This window comes from Chiloscyllium plagiosum, chromosome 19, assembly GCF_004010195.1.
Source record: "Chiloscyllium plagiosum isolate BGI_BamShark_2017 chromosome 19, ASM401019v2, whole genome shotgun sequence".
In the NCBI taxonomy this organism is placed as follows: Eukaryota; Metazoa; Chordata; class Chondrichthyes; order Orectolobiformes; family Hemiscylliidae; genus Chiloscyllium; species Chiloscyllium plagiosum.
Window position 1 is genome coordinate 38,952,990 of NC_057728.1, and position 19,331 is coordinate 38,972,320.

The following is a 19,331-nucleotide window of genomic DNA, read 5'->3' on the forward strand; positions in this document are numbered from 1 at the left end:
GAGTACCACATCCAATATGGCCTCCCCTCTGGTTGGACAATCTACATACTGCGTTAGAAAAGCTTCCTGGACACACTGCACAAACACTGCCCCGTCCAATCTACTTGATCTAAAGAGCTTCCAATTAATATTTGGGAAGTTGAAATCGCCCATGACTACTACCTTGTGGCTTCTGCACCTTTCCAAAATCTGTTTCCCCATCTGTTTCTCCACATCTCTGCTGCTATTGGGGGGCCTATAGTAAACACCCAACAAGGTGACTGTACCTTTCCTATTTCTGACTTCAGCCCATACTACCTCCAAAGGCAGATCCCCCTCGAACTGCCTTTCTGCAGCCGTTATACTATTTCTAATTAACAACGCCACCCCCCCTCCTTTTTTACCACCCTCCCTAATCTTACTGAAACAACCATTCCTGTCACTCTTCTATCCATGTTTCCATGATGGCCACAACATCGTAGTCCCAGGTACCGATCCACGCCTTAAGTTCACCCACCTTATTTCTGATACTCCTTGCATTGAAGTATACACACTTGAGCCCATCTCTGTGTCCGCAAGTACTCCCTGTTAGTGCTACCTTCTCCATAGCCTCCCTACATTCTTGGACATCCTGACAAACAGCTAGCCTACTTGCTGGACTACAAGCAAGTCCGGATCCCATCCCCCTGCCAAATTAGTTTAAATCCCCCCCCCGAAGAGTGCTAGCAAACCTACTTCCCAGGATATTGGTGTCCTTCTGGTTCAGGTGCAACCCGTCCTTCTTGTACAAGTCCCACCTTCCCCAGAATGCAGTCCAAATACCTGAAGGCCTCCCTCCTACACCATCCTTGCAGCCACGTGTTCAACTGCACTCTCTCCCTATTCCTTGCCTCACTGTCACGTGGCACCGGCAACAACCCAGAGATGGCGACTCTGTCCGTCCTAGCTTTTGGCTTCCAGCCTAACTCCCTGAGCTCCTGAATGACCTCCCCACCCCTCTTCCTACCTATGTCGTTGGTGCCAACGTGCACCACGACTTCTGGCTGCACACCCTCCCCCTTAAGGATTCTGAAGACACGGTCCGAGACGTCTCGGACCCTGGCACCCGGGAGGCAACAAACCATCCGAGAGTCTCGCCCATGTCCACAGAACTACCTGTCCGTCCCTCTAACTAAAGAGTCTCCTATAACTAGCGCTCTCCTCCTCTCCCCCTTTCCCTTCTGAGCCTCAGAAACACTTTGCGTCATTCTCATGATTTGCCTTCCTAGCTATGTTGTCATTTGCACATTTGGCTATAGTGCATTCAGTTTCCTCATCCAGGTAATAAATATTGTGGCCTCAGCACCGTTCGCTGTGGCACTCAGCAACTTACAGGTTGCCGTCCTGAAAATGCACTTCTTATCCTAACTCCCTGCCTTCTAAAGACTAACCTCTATCCATGCTAAAATACTACCTCCAATACCTTGGGCTCTTATAAAGTAACTTGATATGTGGAACCTTATCAAATGCTTTCTGAAAATCCAAATATATTGCATCCAATGCTTCCCCTTTATCCTGCCTCAAACAACTCTAGTAAATTTGTCAGCTCCTTCATGAAGTCACACTGACCCTGCTTGATGATATTGTTTGTTTCTAAGTAGTCTGCTATTACAGAAATGGTGTACTTTGAGTTCAGGGAAACTGACATAAGCATTCTGAATATACACAAGAGGATCAGGGCACAAAACATTTTTAACATCCACTCACTAACTCTCAATGTTCTGCAAAATAAGGCAGTATGTAAGGTGAGGACGAGAGCCAAGAGATGAATTCGCAAGCATCATTACATTGAAGCAAAAAAAGACAAGAAACACAGCATCAGTGATCAGGCGGAGCTTTGGGCAACTGGAAAGGTAAGGTTAATAAAAACCGAAAGGACTGTGGATGCTGTAAATCAGAAACAAAAGCAGAAGTTGCTGGAAAAGCTCAGTAGGTCTGGCAGCATTGGTGAAGCAAAATCCAAGTTAACGTTTCTGGTTGGGTGAACCTCCATTGGAACTGAGGAGTTTTGAGGAAGGGTCATTGGACCTAAAACATTAACTCTGATTTCTCTTCACAAATGCTTCCAGACCTGCTGAGGAAAGGTAACATTTGTGACTTAGCAGAGCACAGGGTGGGATTTTCTGCTCCCAGGTGAGAAGAGTGGTGAGTGTGAGAAATTAATCAGACAACAGCTCAAAAATCAGATTCTCATTGTCAAGGTAAACTTTAGCAATTAAGTTCTCCCACCTTTTATGTCAAGACCATCGTAGGGATGTATTTGCAGCTCTTTAACCACAGTTCTCACTAGAATTAGCATGACCTTCCCAATTAGCTTCTGCCAACCAAGGTCGTCGTCACTTCAGAGTCTTGATCACATATAATTGGAAAATGAGATTATGTAGTCAGATATTGTTGACCTGTACAAACTTAATGGGTTGAATGGCCTCCTGTGCTGTAAAAATGTGAGTCTCTGATAGATATGTACCTGGTGATTTGATTTTAACCTCAGGCCTGTATAAGTTATTTGCCTTTTCTCCTGGCAAGATATTATAAATCCCTTTGTCTTCACTCTTGCTGTAAGGTCTACATCTGCCCAACACACATCCAAGGGGACCAAGGCAGCATGTGTCCCTGACCCACCACAGAACTTGGTGGAGGACAACACTGCAGCTTATGTTTCAGAGGTGCCAGCTTAGAGCAGAAATCCAAACAACATCTTGAATTTCAGCGTTGACAACATTTTTTTCATTCAGGGAATGGGCGCTCTGCTAGCTGGGCCAGTATTTATTGCATTTTCCAGTTTGTCCATGGGAAGGTATTGGTGAGTTGTCTTCTTGAACATTGAGATGTCAATTTGATGTAGATATACCCACAATAATGATATGGAGGGGGTTCCAGGATTTTGAAGCATTGACGAGTCATGCAGCAACTGGAACCTCAGAGTTGGTAGCTCAGAGCAAATACAAAATTGCAGGAGGTAGTGAAGGATTATTAAGCAGAGGAGCTTTGTGTAAATTATCAGAGCTGGAAAACCAGCAGGTCTGCTGAATCTTCATATTTCTTGCTGCATGATGTTGAAGTGGCTTGTTCTTGTCCTGCTGCTTCTTCACCTCTTCCTGGTTTACTTAATGCCTTCAGAAGTCAACTACAAAGTTAACTAAGTGGCCTGAGCTAGAGCCTGCAGTGAGTTTGGCTGACTGCCTTGCTGAGTGAGGAAGAGGGAAAGGGGCTGGAAGATGTCCAAAAAATGTAGTTTTTAATTATTTTTTCTTGTTTGTAAGAACTTTCATTGTGCAGCTATTTGAAACACTATTGCCTCTCTAATCACCACATGGAAGTGTTGGTCTCCAGAATCAACACTGTGCCCTCCCTGCTCCCCATCATCTCCACCTTGTAGACACATCATCCCAATCGCTAGAGCTTTGCAAAATAGTCCAGACAACCAATCTCACCACTTTAGAGCAGTAAAGGAAGTGAACACACATGATCAACGAATAAATTATTAATTCTTAGCCAGGTTGATTATTTTAAATAGTTTATTTTCTAAATGTACTGTGCTTAATTCCTATTCCCAGAGAAACCAGTTTTAATCTCAGCCTGAATCACTGGTTAAACGTGTCTTCATTACATGAATGTTCCCAGACCTTAACAATGCCCATGAATGGGGTGTTGCATGACGAGACAAAATATTAGAAAAAATAAATATATTGGCCAGTTGGTGCACAAATTGAAAGCAGCTGTGGAGAGATTGACAACATGCTTTCTTGTGTGTATCTAAATGAGGGAGAAAGAAGAATGCAGCAAGAAATATAGAGTGATGTGGGTGATTTGTATTTTCAAAATATTAATAACTAGCATGTATTACAAAAGCCTTACTGATTCTCGAATTGAATAGTGGCTATTCATGACTCTTCACATCCTGAAGCAGTTCATGTTTAAAGCTAACAAGACTTGGATAATATCCAGGCTTGGGTTGGCAAGTAGCAAGTAACATTGGTGCCACACAAATGCCAGGCAGTCTCCAATGAGAGACAATCTAACCACTGTCCCTTAACATTTAACGGTATTACCATAATTGAATTCCCCCAGTATGAGAGTTCTGGGGGTTACCATTGACCAGAAACTACACTCACTGTATAAATACAGTGGCTATAACAGCAGATCAGAGGCTAGGAATACTCGGCGAGTAACTCACCACCTGACTCCCCAAAGCCTGTCCACCATTTACATGGCACCAAGTAGGAGTATGATTGAATATTCTGCATTTGCCTGGATAAGTATAGTTCCAACACCACTCAGAAGCCTCACACCATGCAAGAGAAAGCAGCCAAGTTGATTGGCACCATATTCACAATCACTGATTACCTCAACCATCAATGTTTAATAACAATCTTCCAACTGAGCTACAAAATGCATTGCAGAAATTCCCTAAAGCTCCTTAGACAGCACCTTCCAAAGTCATGACCACTATTGTCTAGATGGACAAGGGCAGCAGATACATGGGAACACCATCACCTGCAATTCCTCCCCTGACTTGGAAATATATCACCATTCCTTCACTGTCTCTGGATCAAAATTCCGGAAATCCTTCCTGAACAGTATTGACGTCTACCTACAGCACATGAACTAAAGAAAGCAGCTTGACATCACCTTTGCAAAATCAGCCATGCCCACATCACAAAAGAATATTAAGAAAAAGGAGTTCTACTTTTTGGATGATTTGATCATTACCATCGTATGAAAAATACCTTGGCGAAAGTGAGTACTGCAGATGCTGGAGATTAGAATCAAGAGTGTGGTGCTGGAAAAGCACAGCAAGACAGGCAGTATCCGAGGAGCAGGAAGATCAACCATTCTGATGAAGGGCTTCTGCTGAAACGTCGATTTTCTTGCTCCTCGAATGCTGCCTGGCCAGCTGTGCTTTTTCGGCACCACACTCTTGAAAAATACCTTGTCTATCTGCTACATCCTTACATCGTAATGGGTCAGGATTATGGAATGGAATTACCAGATCTTGACAGAATATTTTGTACATGGCATGGTTGCCATTGCCAGGTGGAGAACTGGTAGGAAACACCTGCTACTTCTTCTATGGCCTCCTGTGTCTTGTGCCGTTAAGCGGTTGTGAGAGGGCTGTTTCCAGATATGGGGTCGGGTTTGGAAGGAAGGGACAGGAGGTGACTTGCAGCAGATGCCCTCTTTTCTATGTCTACACCCTCTGTCAGACACTGAATGCCTTTGATTCAGTGACTCAACCCATCTTCCAACTGACCAGCTACGACAGGCTGAGGCTCTTAATTAGTCTTTAATTGACCACTTATTGACCTCAGTTGGTGCCAAGGCAGGAAGATTAACCTTGGACATTCACTCCCTGAACTGGGAGATGAGAAAGGAGCATGAATTAACTTGCATAATTTAATGTCTTCCAGAACTGCAACAGGTACAAATGTCACCACTGGCACCATAGGATTCTACTTCTTATGTATCATCTGTTGAAATAAATGTTTCTAATTAATATCTGATTCACTAGTCATACTAAAGAAATAAAAACTCATCATTTCTGAGCGACTGGGATTTTTTTTTAAACTGGCTTGAGCTTACATTTGAACTGTTCACACAAGTCTAGATACAAAGGACCACCTTAAAATTTAGGGTTTACAAAGATTAATGACATCCTAATAATGTTTTATTGGATCTGACATTTTCCATGATATTATAATGTTCGTTTACGTAACGTTCTCAGTTTTCAAACAGTGGGATTCCGCAGAGAGGGGACAGCAATGATAGACTACCATTCAAAACTCATTATAATTAATGTGTAATTGAATGTGTATGTTAAATCTTTAACTATTAAGTTCATAATAAAGATAATAAGGTTACATGAAGAGTTGCAAAATCTTAATTAAGCACTAATCATATACTTATCTAACATTACCTCAAGCAGGACTGTTGGCAGAACATGAACAAGTACTTGTAGTTCGAATGTAACAGAAACTAATTTGACCATCTGATTTACAGTTTATTATTTATAGAATCAGAGAGCCCTACAGCATGGATCTAGGCCCTTTGGCCCAAAATCTCCTTCCATGTTAACCCCATTTCCCTGCACATGGCCCATATCCTTCGAGACCCTTCCTATCCATTTATTTGTCCAAATGCCTTTTAAATGTTGTTAATGTACCCACCTCAACAACTTCCACTGGCAGTTCATTCCATATGCATACCACCCTCTGTGTAAAAATATTACCCCTCAAGTTCCGTTTTATTCTTTCCCCTCTAACCTTAAACTCGTCCTCTCGTCCTCGATTCCCCAGCCCTGGGATAAAGACTGAGTGCATTCACTCTATCCAAGTCTCTCATAATCGTATACACTTATATAAGATCCCCCCTCAGTCTCCTATGCTGTAAAGAAAGAAGTCCTAGCTTGTCCAACCTCTCCCTATAACTCAGACCGTTGAATCCTGGCAACATCCTTGTAAATTTCTTCTGCACTCTTTTCAGTTTAATAACATCCTGTAGCAAGGTGACCAAAACTGAACACAACACTCCAAGTGCTGCCTCATCAACATCCTGTATAATTGCAACATAACTTCCCAACTTCGATACCCTGACTGATGAAGGCCAGTGTACCAAAAGCCTTCTTCACTGCTGTACCTGTGACCTGATGAAGGAGCAGTGCTCCGAAAGCTAATGTGCTTCCAATTAAATCTGTTGGACTATAACCTGGTGTTGTGGGATTTTTTTACTTTGTACACCCCAGTCCAACACCGGCATCTCCAAATCATGTTCCACTACACTCCTTTAAGGTTCCATATTAAAGTTATGGTGGTGACATCAGATAATTTACTTGTTATGAAATTAGTATCCTGCGCATACTGCTTCACAAAAAGCATTACAAAGTCAGTATTTAATACTGTCACTTTAGGCAGGAAAAAATAAATGCCGAGAATGAGTTGTCCAATTTAAGTAAGGCTATATATGATTTTCAATCTGATTAAATTTGTCAGTTAATCAATTTCAGTACTTGCAATTAAATGATTAATGCATTTATCCTTATTTAAAAATAAGTTTTGGAGCCACAAAAGTTAATGTAAACATGCAGACAATGATGTAGTGATGTGACTTTTAAGGGGATGTTCCGAAAGACACTATAATAGTTTCAGTGACAGAAACTGCAACAGGTCCAAATCTATTGTTTATGCCCCAATATCATAACTTTCTTTTTCAGTGATTGTAGTTTTACAGAAATGAACTTAACACTTGTGAACGACTGTGCTACAACTTTGTAGACAATGATAACTTGAAAAAGAAGTTCAGTCTTCCAGTTAATAGATGTAAGAACGACATGTTATAGGAATAACAGACTAAAAGCTGTGTTGACTAAACATTATCCCTGCAACCAACTTGTACTTAAACCAACAGAACCCATAACCCTTTTTTTTTATTTTTAGCCCTGCTGACAAAACACATTTGATAGGTATATTTTATACAGCCCTTTATCTAGGCATTCCATTTTCCCAGAATCAATCTGAAGTGATTCTTAGATTTTAGGGTTTATTTCTGTTCTTTCCTCAGCCTGGTGATTTGCAATATTACAACTTTACTAGTGAGGTTTGTTTTTGCCTGAGACTCTCCCTCCAGTCCAAGCTGGAAATTCTTCCTGCCTCTTCTAACCCACCCCAAATTTTGGTGTTTTAAATTTGAGTATAAGCTCTTACCATTATTCCTGTGCTATGAACTGTAGAGTTTGGTTTCGAGCAGCTGCCTCTTGCCTTGATCCAGGCAGGCATCCACAACACCACCTGTGATACTTAATGATATTCTAGAAAAGCCTGCAACCTGATCTTTACAATGGCTTCATCTGCATTCTTTCCCATGGAACACAGAATCATATGAGTTTTCTATCCAGATAGAAATGCCAATTAACTACCCTTCTGAGCCCAAATCTAATTAATTTTAGAACTAAGTGGACAGTTTAATGTTCAACTTATTCCAACATGACATTCTCAACAGTTTTCTGGGATCTTGCAGACTCTCAATGTACACTGTTAACACACATTATCGCTTTTTCCCAGGAGACCAACCTAAGCCTTCCTTTGATCATTATCAGTGAAACTACCCAAGTGTACTGTCAGGCAGCTTTCAGAACAATTCACATGACCCTCTTCATTTTTTTTCTTAAATTTACAATCCCTAAACATGAAAACCTCAAACATGGGAGTTATCACAACTGCAAGGACTAGAGTGTTTTGATCGTTCATACCTCCAAATACAACCTCAGTCCTCTTTCCTCATTTAACTGGGTCTACATCACCTTAAACAATAAATCCACCAGTGTTATATTATTAATTTCCTTTTTTTATGATTTATTCTTGTGATTTTGTACCTCAGATGGCATGAAAGTCTATAATGCTGGATTTTTTATTTTTCTAATTTTTGTTTTCCTAAGGATTTGTACTTAAGAATCGGTACCTAGTTGCCTTTGGACCTAAGATGGTGCTGTAAGTGATGACTTATAAACTTTTAATTGTACACATGTGAGTACATGTGATTGTAAAGCTAAATCTAATTCTAATGTCTTTAATTATTTAAAATTCCTGAATTCCTTTGAATTGTAACTCAAAAAGCCAAGTCTGCCAACAACTATTAGAATAAGGAGTTTGATTCCTCTCTTGCCCAACATGATCTCCAAAAACTAGAATATCCTCCTTGAGCAGTGGTTAGATATGTTCAGAAGGGTATACAATGGGTAACATATGATCTTATCATAATCATATAAAACCATATTGTTGTGGCTGTAGTTTTATATTAAGAGTTAAGTTTGAAAAACCCTTTCAGTTTAGCCTGAGTATCCTAAGACTTCACTTAAATTTTAGTAAGTGAGAAATGTATCCTTTTAACCTCCACTCACTTATGTTAGATATCTTTAGTCAACCTGTATAATACTCCTCTGGCACAGGTGGTACTTGAACCTGAGCCTTCTGGCTTGGTGGGAGGGTCAATCCCATTGTATCGCCAGAGCCCAATCATTCACCTGTGTTATTTTCCTAAGCAACCTATTCAGAGATGTTATTGCATACTTCTGGAACAGGTGGGACTTGAACTTTTGTCTCCTGGTTCAGACGTACTGACAGTACCACGGAACCACAGAAATCCCATCTTCAAACTTGAATCGTATACACCTCGTGCATTAACATACTTGTTTGCATTGTTACCCATTTGCCAATCTGGATTCGCTTTCCCATTCTATACTGTTCCACTGGAAATCATTTTCTTTGTCCTTAGGTTCCGACACAATTTGGTATCAGCAACTAATTTAACGACTATCTTTGTCCAGCTCTAGATTGTCAGTAAATCAGTTAATTTCATTTCTATAAGACTCTAAGACATAGGAGTGGAATTAAGGCCATTTGGCCCATCGAGTCCACTCTGCCATTCAATCATAGCTGATGGGCATTTCAACTCCACTTACCCACACTCTCCCCGTAGCCCTTAATTCCTTGAGATCAAGAATTTATCAACCTCTGCTTTGAAGACATTTAACGTCCCAGCCTCCACTACGCTCTGTGGCAGTGAATTCCACAAGTCCACCACTCTCTTGCTGAAGAAATATCACTTACTTACTTAACTTACAGTGTGGAAACAGGCCCTTCGCCCCAACAAGTCCACACCGACCCGCCGAAGTGCAACACACCCAGAACCATTCCCCTACATTTACCCCTTCACCTAACACTATGGGCAATTTAGCATGGCCAATCCACCTAACCTGCACATTTTTTGGATTGTGGGAGGAAACCAGAGCACCCGGAGGAAACCCACGCTGGCACGGGGAGAATGTGCAAACTCCACACAGAGAGTCGTCTGAGGTGGGAATTGAACCCGGGTCTCTGGTGCTGTGAGGCAGCATATCTAACCTCCGTGCCGCCCACAAATATCTCCTAATTTTCATTCTAAATTGAACCCCCCCAATTCTAAGGCTGTGCCCACAGGTCCTAGTATCTCCGACTAATAGAAACAAATTCCCAGTATCCAGCCTTTCTAAGCCATCCATTACCTTGTAAGCTTGTATTAGGTTTCCCTCAACCTTTTGAACTCTAACTAATACAATCCCAGGATCCTCAGCTGTTCATTGTATGTTAGGCCTACCATTCCAGGGATCATCCATGTGAATCTCTGCTGGGCATGCTCCAGTGCCAGTATATCTATCCTGAGGTGTGTGGCCCAAAATTGGACACAGTATTCTAAATGGGGCCTAAATAAAGCTTTATAAAGTCTCAGTAGCGCATCGTTGCTTGTATATTCCAACCCTCTTGAAATAAATGACAACATTGCATTTGCTTTCTTAACCACGGACTCAACCTGCAAGTCAATCTTTAGAGAATCCTGGGTAAGCACTTCCAAATCCCTTTGTTCTTTGTCTTTATGAATTTTCAGACCCTTTAAAAAATAATCCATGCCTGTGTTCTTTTTTTCAAAGTGCAAGACCTCGCATTTGCTCACGCTGAATTTCATCAGCTATTTCCTGCACCACTCTCCTAAACGGTCTAAGTCTTTCTGCAGTCTCCCCACCTCCTCAGTACTACCTGCCTGTCCGCCTAACTTTGTATCAGTGGCAACCTTCGCCAGAATGCCTGCAGTCTCTTCATCCAGATCATTAATATATGAAGTGAACAGCTGTGGCCCCAACACTGAATGCTACGGGAAACCCCTTGTCACTAGCTACCATTCCGAAAAAGAGCCTTTTATACCAAGCTCTCTGCCTTCTGTCTGGCAGCCATCCTCAATCCATGCCAGTAGCTCACCTCGAACACCATGGGCCCTCACCTTACTCAGCAGCCTTCCGTGAGACACCTTATCAAAGACTTTTTGGAAGTCTAAGTAGATAACATCCACTGGGTTTCCCTGGTTTAACCTACTTGTTACCTCTTCAAAGAATTCTAATAGGTTTGTCAGGCATGACCTCTCCTTACTAAATCCATGCTGATTTGTTCTAATCTGACCCTCACTTCCAAGAATTTAGAAATCTCACCCTTATTGATGGATTCTAGAATTTTACCTACAACCGAGATTAGCCTAATCGGCCGATAATTTTCCATCTTTTGTACACGAGTGTAGATGCACAAGAGTGAAGAAAGGTAGAAATATTCCAATATAATTGAGAAGGAGAAACCAAAATGACATTTAAATAAATAAATTCAAATTCAACATCTGATGTGCAGGTAAGTGTCCTCCAAGGCAGCCTTCGAGAATACAACACAGAATCGCCGAGCAGAAACTGATTGCTATGTTCCATACCGATGAAGACAGCCTCAACCATGATCTTGGGTTCATGTTGCGCTACATGTGATGCCGCCACGTTATTTTGTATCTATAAAATCTTCCTTACTGTCCTGTTTTGACACCATCACCTTGATAACTTATTATGATCATTCCTCCATCTCTCATTGGCATGATGGACTGGGCTGTGTTCACGACTCTATGTAATTTCGTGCAGCTTTGGGAAGTGAACTTTGTCATAACTTTTATTACAAAAAAACATGCATAATGGGGTTGTGGCACAGTGATAGCATCCCTATGCATTGATCAGAAACTTCAGGTTTGAGTCTCATGTAGGATTTGTCAGTCAATAAGACTATAAGGTATAGAAGTAGAATTAGGCCATTTGGCCCATCGAGTCTTCTCCAACATTTAATCATGGCTGTTGTTTCTCAGTGCCATTCTTTTGCCTTCACCCATAATACTTGATCCTCTTACTAGTCAAGAACCAATCTCTGTCTTAAATACACTCAATGAATTGGCCTCTTCAACCTCCTGCGGCAATGAGTTCTGCAGATTCACTGAAGAAATTCCTCCTCGTCTTAGTTCTAAAGGGACATCCCTTCACTCGACCCTGGTCTCTCCTACTGGTGGAAACATCTTCTCCACTCTATCCAGGCCTCCCAGTATTCTGCAAGTTTCACTCAGATCCCCTCTCATTCTTCTAAACTCTATTGTGTGCTCAACTGCTCCTCATATGACAAGCCCTTCATTCTTGGGATGATTCTTGCAAACCTCCTCTGGATTCCCTCGAAGGTCACAACATCCTTCCTTTGGTACGTGGTCCAAACTGCTTGCAGAATTCCAAATGTGGTCTGACCAGAGCCTTACACTGTCTCAGCAGTACATCCCTGCTTTTGTATTCTAGTCCTCTTGAAATTAATTCTAACATTACATTTGCCTTTCCGACTGCTAACTAAATATCCATTCGTAAAGTGGCCAAGCAAGCTTCTTTGCAATATTTCTAATGTATCTGATAATAGGCAGTAAGAGCGGGAGGATTTTCTGGCCACTGTCTTACAGATGTCAGTGCCAAACCACTGCAGTACGGGTCCATCAGTTGGACTAATCCAGTGGAAGTCCTCAGGAATTAGGATGGGGAAAGGAAATCTTTTATACAGTTACAATACAGTTAGGGTTAATGTTAATTTGACCTTGATAAAGGAAAATACACTTAACTCTTAATAAGTGTTGTATGATGTGCTAGGAAAATCGAATTAGCCTCAAATGTAGATATATTTAAAAATGAAATATTGAGAAACATAATTTGCACTTTGCCTATTCTAATTTGCCAACTCACAAAATTATTTGAATTTTTGGTTGCACATTCTTGATTTATCATCCCATGTTATGATCCTTTTGGCAATCAGATAGGACAAGTTATATTCCTGTAGAAAAATTATGGTTGCAATCGTTTCCTGATACTTCACACGTGTAAGTAGAACACATTAGTATGTATTGAACTTATGGGAATATATAGGTATTTTTATGATTATGTCTAATTGAGGCAGTAGGATGGTGGTATTATTCTCGAAGGTTAGGCAAAAATGTATGATGTGTATTTTCAATTTACCATGCCTCACTGTAATCTTTCAATGCTGATCTCACCAAATTCTCTTCCCTTCTCTTGTCTCCTTACTATGCTGAATGATTCATTGCCCTTAATAATTTCATTTTTATTTGAACTTCTCATACCCTCTGGTTTCTTGTCTACTCCCTCATTTGGACTTCCGCCCAACCTTCCTCAAATATACCTTGTACATAACACTTGCCCTCATCCTGTTTTACTTTCTATGGTTAAACTATGATTGTTGAATAAACTCACCTCTTGCATTCTTCATTTGCTTTCTCACGAGTTCACTAATCAATTCCACTAATGCCCACTACAGCTCCTTCAAGAAAGCCAATGAGTATAAATCCACAGGGTACAGAACTGCAGAATTGCATTTCACCAGCTTGACCTACCACAACCAGCCTGACCAACCACAGATTTGGCCTCATCACTTCAAATAGCGACATTGCTTCTTCTCTATCCCTGTCACAACTGTGTAGTTATAGTATTATGTATTTTATAAAGAAAGATAATTTGTCTTTCAATGGACACAATGAATTTACAGAATGGCTCTCAGAAATCAAATAACAGCACTTGCGGATGCAGCTGTATTGTAACCAAACTGTACTTACCACAGAAGAGAGAAGAAATCAAACAAAGCGACCTTTTGAAATTCGATGAACACTTCCAGGGTTAAACGGAAAATCCTTGAGAATGAGTTGTTAGTTGTTCTTCCTATCTCACCAAATATTTGACAGAATGAAAGCCATCCGTTCTAATGCTGATACAGTTAAATGCTAACTCACCAATTACGTACGCACCTTCCATTAATTCACTTAGATGCACCTTTTATCCAGTGTGACTCCAATACACCCCTGTATTTGGTTTTATGGAGGTAAAAGCACACACTGCATAGGCATCAGGTATTGCTGGAAATGTGAGAATAAATCTCTCGTCAATGGTGGGACTTTAGCGTGACCAAAAGAAAATGGATGGGTCTGTGCCCCAGTCCTATACTCAGCCAATACCTAATATGGAAGTGTGATTCCACAGTTTTACGATAGCTGCCATTTTTAGTTTTACACTGTCTTAATGTCTGGCTGTGGGCAATTATTTTGTGCAATGACCATGACCAAATACTTTGACTCAGTTGCTGCTTCTCAATGGGGAAACAGGAAATTATTGAGGACTGTTGAACTGAACCAGACTTCCATAAATCACAGTATGCAGTGCAGTGAACATGATGTGAAGGAGCCTTCTCTACCTTCCAGAATTTGGTTCTGCTTATTGCATCTGTAGGAGCAATCTCCAACGATCTAGCTCTGGAGGCCAACATAGGAACTGAGTCTGGCCTCAAGTTTTCAATCATTGCTTCTAGATCTTCAATTAAGTCAAAGTCTGCAACAATAATTTGTTAGGTAATAACTTAATCATATTTCAGTTAAATAACTTCCAGTAATTAAACAAGTAAACAAACTTTTATTTATACCATAAAGCTGCTCTGCTGGCTTTTTTTATATTGCAATATTTGAAAACTAAAAAAGGGCTAGAATTAAATACATACAAATTCTTAATGTACTGACCACACTGAGTCGATGCCTGGTCTGTAGTTGTGGCAGTCACCAAATATTCCTGCTACTTCAGGATCATTCCAAAGGATAAGAATAATCCCAAAATAATTTGCCATATTGAGCTACAGGGAGAGGCTGAACAGGCTGGGGCTGTTTTACCTGAAGCGTCGGAGGCTGAGGGGTGACCTTATAGAGGTTTACAAAATTATGAGGGGCATGGATAGGAGAAATAGACAAAGTCTTTTCCCTGGGGTCAGGGAGTCCAGAACTAGAGGGCATAGGTTTAGGCTGAGAGGGCAAAGATATAAAAGAGACCTAAGGGGCAACTTTTTCACACAGAGGGTGGTACATGTATGGAATGAGCTGCCAGAGGATGTGGTGGAGGCTGGTACAATTGCAACATTTAAGAGGCATTTGGATGGGTATATGAATAGGAAGGGTTTAGAGGGAAATGGGCTGGGTGCTGATAGGTGGGACGAGATTGGGTTGGGATATCTGGTCGGCATGGATGGGTTGGACTGAAGGGTCTGTTTCCATGCTGTACATCTCTATGTCTCTATAATTGTTTGTTGAATCCCCTTTTCAGTTTCAAACCTTATTACTTAGAATAAACATGGGAGGCTCATGAACTTCTTTGTGTTTCTGATCAGGGCTGCTCATATGGCTTCCTCCAGCTCCTCTCTCTTTTCCTCCAGCTACCATTCTTCCTTTTACCACATTTCACCCTATTGTGTGGCCCATACTCTCTCTTCCCTATCCTCTGCCCTAAGGGATTAGTCATAGAGCCATGGAGATGTACAGCATGGAAACAGACCAGATATCCCAATCTAGTCCCACCTGGTTCATATCCCTCCAAACCCGTCCTATTCATATACCCATTCAGATGCCTTTTAAATGTTGCAATTGTACTGGCATCCACCAGTTCTTCTGGCAGCTTATTCCATACCCATACCCCCCTCTGCGTGAAAAAGCTGCCCATAGGTCTCTGTTATATCTTTCCCCTCTCACCCTAAACCTATGCCCTCTAGTTCTAGACTCCCCGACCCAGAGAAAAGACTTTGTCTATTTATCTTATCCATTTCCCTCATGATTTTGTAAACCTCTATAAGGTCACCCCTCAGCCTCAGACGCTCCAGGGAAAATAGCCCTAGCCTATTCAACCTCTCCCTATAGTTCAAATCCTCCAACACTGGCAACATCCTTGTAAATCTTTTCTGAACCCTGTCAAGTTTCACAACATCTTTCTGATAGAAAAGAGACCAGAATTGCACGCAATATTCCAACAGTGGCCGAACTAATGTTCTGTCCAGCCACAACATGACCTCCCAACTCCTCTAGTCAATACTCTGACCAATAAAGGAAAGCATTCCAAATGCCTTCTTCACTATCCTATCTACCTGTGACTCCACTTTCAAGGAGCTATGAACCTGCGCTCCAATGTCTATTTGTTCAGCAACACTTCCTAAGACCTTACCATTAAGTGTATTAGTCCTGCTAAGATTTGCTTGCCCAAATGCAGCACCTCACATTTATCTAAATTAAACTCCATCTGCCACTTCTCAGCCCATTGACCAATCTGATCAAGAACCCTTTGTAATCTGAGGTAACCTTCTTCGCTGTCCATTACACCTCCAATTTTGGTGGTATTAGCAAACTTACTAACTATACCTCTTATGCTCACATCCAAATCATTTATATAAATGATGAAAAGTAGTGGACCCAGCACTGATCCTTGTAGCACTCCACTAGTCACATGCTTCCAGTCTGAAGAGCAACCCTCCACCAATACCCTCTGTCTTCTATCTTTGAGCCAGTTCTGAATCCAAATGGCTAGTTCTCCCTGTATTCCGTGAGATCTAACCTTGCTAACCAATCTTCCATGGGGAACCTTGTCGAACGCCTTACTGAAGTCCATGTAGATCACATCTACCGCTCTGCCCTCATCAATCTTCTTTGTTACTTCTTCAAGAAACACAATCAAGTTTGTGAGGCATGATTTCCCACGCACAAAGCCATGTTGATTATCCCAAATGAGTCCTTGCCTTTCCAAATACATGTACATCCTGTCCCTCAGGATTCCCTCCAACAACTTGCCCACCACCGACGTCAGGCTCACCGGTCTATAGTTCCCTGGCTTGTCTTTACCACCTTTCTTAAATAGTGGCACCACGTTAACCAACCTCCAGTCTTCAGGCACCTCACCTGTGACTATTGGTGATACAAATATCTCAGTAAGAGGCCCAGCAATCACTTCCCTAACTTCCCACAGAGTTCTAGGGTACACCTGATCAGGTCCTGGGGATTTATCCACTTTAATGCGTTTCAAGACATCTAGCTCTTCCTCCTCTGTAATATGGACATTTTTCAAGATGTCACCATCTATTTCCTGACATTCTACATCTTCCATGTCCTTTTCTACAGTAAATACTGATGCAAAATACTCGTTTAGTATCTCCCCCATCTCCTGCGGCTCCACACAAGGGTGTCTTGCTGATCTTTGAGGGGCCCTATTCTCTCCCTAGTGACCATTTTGTCATTAATGTATTTGAAAAAACCCTTTGGATTCTCCTTAATTCTATTTGCCCAAGCTATCTGATGTCCCCTTTTTGCCCTCCTGATTTCCCTGCCTTTATACTCTTCTAAGCATTCACTCGATCTATCCTGTCAATACCTTACATATGCTTTCTTCTTTTCTTTAACCAAACCCTCAATTTCTTCAGGCATCAGCATTCCCTGTACCTACCAGTCTTTCCTTTCACCCTAACAGGAACACACTTTCTCTGGATTCTCGTTATCTCATTTCTGAAGGTTTCCCATTTTCCGTCTGTCCCTTTACCTGCGAACATCTGCCCCCAATCAGCTTTTGAAAGTTCTTGCCTAATACCGTCAAAATTGGCCTTTCTCCAATTTAGAACTTCAACTTTTAGATCTGGTCTATCCTTTTCCATCACTATTTTAAATCTAATAGAATTATGGTCACTGGCCTCAAAGTGCTCCACCACTGACACCTCAGTCACCTGCCCTGCCTTATTTCCCAAAAGTAGGTCAAGTTTTGCACCTTCTCTAATAGGTACATCCACATACTGAATCAGAAAAGTTTTTTGTACACACTTAACAAATTCCTCTCTATCTAAACCCTTCACACTATGGCATTCCCAGTCTATTTTTGGAAAGTTAAAATCCCCATCCATAACCACCCTATTATTCTTACAGATAACTGAGATTTTGTTACAAATTTGTTACTAAATTTCCCTCTGACTATTAGGGGGTCTGTCATACAATTCCGTTAAGGTGATCATCCTTTTCTAATTTTTCAGTTCTACCCAAATAACTTCCCTAGATTTATTTCTGGGAATATCCTCCCTCAGTACAGCTGTAATGTTATCCCGTATCTCTTGCCTCCCTTTCTGTCCTTCCGATAGCATTTGTATCCTGGAACATTAAGCTGCCAGTCCTGCCCATCCCTAAGTCATGTTTCTGCGATGATATCCCAGTCCCATGTTCCTAACCATGCCGAGTTCATCTGCCTTCCCTGTTCGGCCTCTTGCATTGAAATAAATGCAGTTTAATTTATCAGTCCTACCTTGTGCTCTGCTTTGTCCCTGCTTGCCCTTACTGCTGACTTGCTTCTGTTCTCAACTGTACCAGTCTCAGATTGAAATCTCCCTGGGTCCCACCACCCCCCACACCTTACTAGTTTAAATCCTCCCAAGCAGCTCTAGCAATTCTCCCTGCCAGTATATTGCTTTACAGGCAGATCATATAATACAAAGTCCATCAGGGAAACAGAACAGAATCCGGAATTCAGTGCCAAAGTTGCAGAGCAGGTGTAATGAGAGAGATCAATGTCAAAATTTGGGAGCTCCATTCAAAATTCCGACAACAGCGGTGAACCCTTTCCTGAATCTGCTGGAAAGCGCACCCAAGAATCTGCATTCTCCACCCGACAGACCAGGTGGAGGAGAGCACCACCAGGGCCGGACGGGTCCTCGATGTTGTTGGCCACCTTCCCGAGATGGGGAAGTACAAATAGAGCCCCCGGATGGAAAGCTGGTCCCAGTGACAGACCGGACAGTATTCGCAACTCCCTGAAGCCTCCTGATTGTGTGAAATGTTTTGGTACAAAGCTCAGTGGCCTCTTCTTTGAACCTTTTGGCTTCCCAATTTTATTTTTACCTCCACCTTTGCTGCTTCAAGTCAACGAGTCTCACAGCCAACACCTCCTTGCCTTCCTACAAATTCATAATTAAACCACTATGATTACAAACTACCAACCCTGTTTCCAAGCCTTTTCTCAGAGGCCTTTGAAACCACTTCTTCCCCACCATATGCTGTGTTTATTTTATTCATTATGGACATCGCTGGCTGGGCCAATGTTTATTGTCCACTCCTAGTTGCCCTTGGGAAGATGATAGTGAGGTGCATTCATGAACTGCTGCAGTCCACGTGCTGTAGAATGACCCAAAATGCCCTTAGGGAGGGAATTCCAGGATTGTGGCCCAGCAACAGTGAAGGAACAGCATTATATTTCCAAGTCAGGATGGTGAGTGACTGGAAGGGGAACTTGTAGCTGGTGTGTTCCCATATGTCTGCTACCCTTTTCCTTCTAAATGGAAGTGGTTGTGGTTGTTGAATTCACCAAAGTAGATCATGCCCAATATACTGACATCTTATGTGACAGTTTGACAACTTGTTCTTACTAGACCTTCTTTACTTGCCTCCCCACTTCAGCATACTTGATTACTCCATTCTTTGTTCCACTCCTCCTTTGTGCTACAGGCTTCTGACCCTTAATTACCACAGGAATATTTGTTCACAATAACCAAAGTACATGCTGTTCTGTAAGTGTGATACTACTAAAATTGTATATTTCTATAAACTGATGTGGTATT

At 41.6% G+C, this 19,331-nt stretch overlaps 1 protein-coding gene across 2 annotated transcripts in view; it reads left to right on the forward strand.

Annotated features, from left to right (window-relative positions):
• Positions 1 to 19,331, forward strand: part of kcnd2 (potassium voltage-gated channel, Shal-related subfamily, member 2) — a 489,839-nt gene that overhangs the window by 81,223 nt on the left and 389,285 nt on the right. The gene's annotated exons all lie outside the window — the stretch shown is intronic.